Genomic DNA, 6,167 nt, shown 5'->3' with positions numbered 1-6,167 from the left:
CACTGTTCTAGCTTGTCTGGAGAATTAGCACATTATGGAGTACTTCCTCTAGTAGTATGGAGCAGTTATTTATATATCAAATCAAATCATTCTTCATTACGGTCAAAGACTAGCATTGTTATTTATATACGATGATAGCTCATCAGAACAAAATTAGCATGGGTAATATTCAGCACTGTTTCCAGTGAAAGAAGTACTATGAACCTTCACCATATTCAAATAATCTCTACCTTATCTGCAGCTTGGGTAATGAAAACATAAAAGTCAAAATTTACTGCCTAATGTCTACTTAAACCTTAGTTATAATCAGTAGCGTAGCGGAAAATTCAGAAGTGCAGGGTCCCGTCATGATGGTCACAGCCACCACCACCCCTTTTTTTGCTATGGGGTTGAGAATGAGATTCTTGTTAATGCCTTTTCCCACAACAACAGACTTCCCTAGGAGCCAATAAGCATGAAAGGGGAGAATGTTAGCTACTGAAAAGAGTCTTCTCTGTGGCTGACTTACCCCGTTTCACTTTGATTGCTTCCAATCAGCAGGAAAGGACAAGGAAGAATGTTAGAAGATTCTTCTCAGTGGCTAACACACTCCCCTTTCATGCTGATTGGCTCATGGGATGCTGGAGACATAGGGACCCTGCTCCCAAAAAAATAAAGGGTATAAGACCCCCTGAGACCCTGGACCACTACACCCCTGTTTATAATTTTATAAGACAAACATAATAATTAAATAGGCACACTACCTAATTTCTATGTATAGGTATTAATATGCATGTACTCAATGGAAGCGTCATACTGTAAATGAAGCACATTGTAGAATATGCAGCTTTTTTGCTTCAGTATGCAATCAAATGTCCTTATTAGGCAAGTTGCAAAATTATGGAAAATGTAATCAGTATGTAAAAGCTTGATTAATATTTGGAAATTGACCGTGATGTTATATGGATTTAGGCTGCAATCCAAAAGATAGATACATGGGATTAAGTCCCAAATGGAATGATAGATAGGGTCTTACAGAATGCTGAGTAAGCATGTTTCGGATCGCACTTGTATGGAGTAGTGCAATTTTTTTGTTTTGTTTTATTCATTTAAAGGGCTTTATTTATAACCAACTTTTTGAAGAACATTCTCTGGTTGCTTATTTATATAGATAGATGGACAAATCCAATCCAGTATCAAATCTTTTAAAATATCCACTTAACAATACTAACATCTAAAAACATATGCAGGCTCACTCAGAAGTAAATCATAGTGAATTCATTTGGGCTTCCCTGGAAAGCGTACATAGGATTGCAGCCTCAGAGTATAAAAGACAGAAAAAATAAAGAACAGATCTGAATTAAATAATTTTTTTAAAAAAATTGCTAGATCAATCTTTAGACTAGAAGCCATGGAAGTTTCTTGTTTACACTGTGATGAGCTAACTTCTCTCACAGAATGTAATTTTTGTGTACCTATTTTCATCTTACAGATTTGGGTTGTACAGACTCATTGATCTGACAAGGTGCTGGGCACATTATCTGGATTTGACTCTAAATATAGGACAGTTACAATGACAAGGCAAGGAAAAATCCTGCTTGAAGGTAGTGAAATTGGGATAGAATTAAGGACCAGCAAACTGTAGACAAATTTTGTCCAACACATGCCATAATGACCCTTTGAAAAGGTAGTGCTTTCTGTGGCCAGATTGGATGTGCCATTAATTGTGTGCAGGGTTTTTGTTGTTGTGATGTAAATAGCAGCCAGAGGAAGCCTGAGCAACCTAGGGATCCACAGGAGGAGAGTTTAACTCTTTCTCTCCCTGCCAAATTCCCCCCAAAATCAAAACACTAAAGCTACTATTTGAATTTCAAGGAAAGTCTCCATTGGCACCAATGGGAGCTTCCCTTGAAATGCAAATACCTTCAGAGTCCTGTTTTTTGGGAGACTGCAGCAGGAAAGAGTTAAACTCTCCTTCTGTTGTTCCCAAGCATGTTCAGGCTTCCCTGTGGTTGCCACTTGCCTAACAAAAGCTGTGCAAATTAATTGCATTCACACAATTAACACCTGACGTAGTGGCTAAGGTGTTGGACTATGACCTGGGAGACCAGGGTTCAAATCCCCACACAGCCATGAAGCTCACTGGGTGACCTTGGGCCAGTCACTGCCTCTCAGCCTCATAGGGAGACAATGGTGAACCCCCTCTGAATACCACTTACCATGAAAACCCTATTCATAGGGGCGCCATAAGTCGGAATTGACTCGAAGGCAATCCATTTCCATTTTTAGCTTGCCTCTAGTGTGCTGGGTCTCTGTGAATTGCACACAGACGCCAGCCTGATAGTGCTCCCGCACCTTTGCTCCTTGCTGTAACAATCAAGCTGTTGCTGGAATACATGAGACTTGAGGGGGCAGCTCATGGACAGGAGGAGGAGGGAAGGAGCCCCTAGTCTAGTTACAGCAGCACAGTGTCAGGGCTGGGCCACAGGCAGGAGTCTGAGGTCAGCCAGGAACCAGGTGCTGTGAGACAGGCCTGTCGTCAAAACCAAGAACAATCCAGGAGTCAGGCACAAAGAGTAAGTGAAGACCAGAAGACAACCCAGAAAGCAGGTCAAATAATAAATCAGCACCACATCCAGAGCACAGGTAGGATTTGTTTCTCAAGCAAACCTCAGCTGTAAGTCTCCTCCCTTCCTCTCTGGTTTTAATGGGGCTACAAGGCCAAAAGGAGAGGCCCTATCATCGCTACCTACAAGCCATAGTGCCATACTTCTCAATTACAACAGTTCATAACGTCACTGGCCAACTTTTGACTCCAAAGGCTTTTGTCCCAAAAGACACTGCCCAAGATATAAGTATAATTATCCAAATCATTCAATTTGCAGGGGAGAGACTCCCTCTCATTGCTGTGTCTCAAATAATCCCATGCACCATGATAAACTGTTCTTTCCACCCCACAAACCTCAAAGGCTAGCATCTCTCCATTCAACATTGAATACATTACTCACAGGAGCACAGCACCCTGTCAAAATCCTAAAGAGGCTAACTTGTTGAATCCATAACAAAATATATGGAAGCTTCCCAGAGTTGGACAAAACAAAAATACCCTGGCGTGTGTGAGTAGAAGTCTTTTTATACTCCTTCCCACCCAGAAATATTCAATGGTGGTCAGCTTGGGTGGAGTCAGCCCAGAAGGTTCTTCACTAAGAAGGCTACTACCTGCAGTTCAGTTATTCACCACACAGGTCAGCCATGCACAGATTCCACCAGCACCTGACACATGCCTGTTTATTTTAGATAGCAAAATAGCTAAGGCTATCCACTTAGTATTAACGGAAGGACTAGAAATAGCTCATAGTTAACAGCTTTAAATATGGTGTGCTCCAGTATGCACTAGGGACCATTAAAGGTAATTGCCCTTTTAAAAAACAGAATTCAAATAGTGTTTGCCAATCGCATCATGCTTTTATAAATGTTCCTCATCTAAATGATAGTTATTAGTGAATTATCTCCTGAACGGGGAAAAAAACTACTATAAAGATAATTTCCAGATGACCTGTTTAGTGAGCATTCATCCTGATTTGTTTGGGGAGAGATAGACAGCATTGTGTCAAGCAAACTATTATTATTATTATTATTATTGTTAGTCACTTCACATTAAAAAACATCTCAAAATGACAAGATAAAATACAACAAATAAACAACAATTAAAACCATAACATTTAAAACAATGTACAATAAAAATATCCCACACTTATCAGGGCATTTCCCTGTCACTTTCCATATCACAAAACCACTTTTGGAGTTTGTTGTGCGAGAGTTCCAGATCAACTTTCACTGTGCACCCTGAACTTGCTGGCATGTGACTGAATCTCACCAGAATATAGCACCAGTCTGGAAGCTCCCCAAGTCTCACCCCTTAGGATTGGCTCTGGGAACTACAACTCCCTTCATCTCTGATGGGAGTCCAATAAATGTTGGAGTCCAACAAAATCTGGAGAGCCAGAGGTTCCCCATCTCTGCCTTATATGCACATATAAAGTAATTGCTTTCAGAATAGTAGAAAAAAATTAATGTGCAGTTTGTGCAGCATGTGTTAACTCAAAAAGGCAGTCTCATAGCCAAACAAGCAGGAATGAATGCAAAGAGCCAAAGAATAAATGGGCACAATAGGAAACTTGAGTACTTTCCTTAATCCAGTGTTTGCCAATTTTCTGGCAGAATAGGCTTTTTCTTTTTTGGAATGAAAACTCACCTCACCCTTATTCCTGAGGAATAATTTGACTTGGAATTTATGGTATGATGTCATTTTTATATTTTTTGGTTAATGGTTGTTTAGGATCATGTTTTTAATCCCTTGTATGATTTTTTTAAAAAAATATATTGTTGAAAGTTGTATTGGGACTGTTTTGTGTAAGGCGTCTAAACAAATTAATAAACAAACAAGAAGTTTACTTACGAAAGAGTGCAAGGTAAGGCACTGCATGTGGAATGGAAGCAACTCATGCTCTAAGTGTGCCTTCCTTAATGGCAGAAGGAAAGCCTAGAACAATGACTCATCCAGAGACATAAAAGGCAGCTTCTGCTGAAGGCAGGTAATTTTGCTGTGTCTTTGCCGGGGGTATATTAGTTCAGGTCTTGGGGGTGGGGGTCTTAGACCCTTTACTTTTTTGGGAACAGGGTCCCTATGAGACAATCTATGAGACAATCAGCATGAAAGGTAGGTGTTAGCACTGAGAAGAGACTTCTAACATGCTTCCTTGTCCTTTTCTGCTGACTGGAGTCAATCAGAGTAAAAGAAGGTGAGTCAGATGTTGAGAAGACTCTTCTCAGCAGCTAACACTCTCCCCTTCCATGCTTATAGGCTCCAAGAGATGTCTGTGGTTGTGGGAGAAGGCATTAATCTTAACCCAGCAACAAAAAGGGGTGCGTGGCTGTGACAAACATGAAGGGACCCTCAAGGCAGAACAGAATTACCCACCCAAGCCTGACTGAATTGCCCACAGCTCCATCTGCAGGTGTCAGGAACTGCTGGATCTGAGTACAGCTGCCCCATGTGGTGAACCACTGAACTGCAACTGGTGGTGGTCCTTGGACTGACTCCACCCACCCAAGCTGGGCATCGGAAGGAAGGAGAATAAAGAGTTTTCTGTTCCAGTAGAGCCTTGGTTTAACATAGTCTTTCTGAACTGTAGAGTATATATTCCCAGCTCACTTCTGTCAGGGGTGGGCCATGGGCAGTAGTAAGTTAGTGGGTATTGTGGGCTCACAGGATATTTTAATTAATGCTGCAAACCTAAACAGACTTACTGGGAGAAAAAACATGGAAGTTACTTCTGAGTAAACATGCATAGGATTACATTGCAAATTAGTTACTGCTACAATGCCTCGGTGTGCAGTTTGGAAATTACTGCCTTCCAGTAATGCAAGTTTACTCAGTATAAACACATACACATACATAAATACACACACACGGCAAATGGCTGCAAATTAACTGTTTCCCCTTCTACCTGAAAAAGCATTCTGTGAGGCTAAAAAAATCAACAGAACAAGACATGACATTCCTTAGTATAATAGTACTGCAGAAGCCTGTTGCAGCTGGGAGAAGTCATCTTAAACACTGATAGCTAGACTGAGCCAAAAGGGAAGCGGTGTGCCCTCCTTGAAGAAAACGATAAAGCACTGCAGCCTTATCATTTGCATTATTTCCCTCTGAACTGCAACTTGTTTTATTCCACTCAGCAAGCCAGTAGTGACTAATGAAAACTAAAATTAGAATTCTGCCCAAGGGACACAGAAGTATAACATTAACTTAATATTTTCCATTATGCTAGAGTACCAAGATGAATAATCTAAACTGTAGATAGTCCATTAGCAGTCCAGAGGCTAAATCAAGCCCCAAGTGCTTCTAATCTGGCCCTTAGCATAGCCTCCAGTTCAAAGGAACCTCCCCCCCATTATGGACCTCAATACTTTCTTCCAAAGGGAGCTGAGACACAGACAAAGTGCTCTTTAACCTCTCCCTCCCCATCAGTATGAACAGCAACAGAAACTTTGGCAGAGCTTTCCCATTCGTAATTCTTATCAACACTAAAAAGATTCAGCTTGTAACCAGTCTCTCCGCAAGATCATGAAGCAATAGGTCAAATCTGAAAGGAGTGTCTCTAAAAGCCTTCCTCACTATCCAG

The sequence above is a fragment of the Rhineura floridana genome, chromosome 10 (genome assembly GCF_030035675.1).
Source record: "Rhineura floridana isolate rRhiFlo1 chromosome 10, rRhiFlo1.hap2, whole genome shotgun sequence".
Lineage (NCBI taxonomy): Eukaryota > Metazoa > Chordata > Lepidosauria > Squamata > Rhineuridae > Rhineura > Rhineura floridana.
This window is presented reverse-complemented; position numbering follows the sequence as displayed.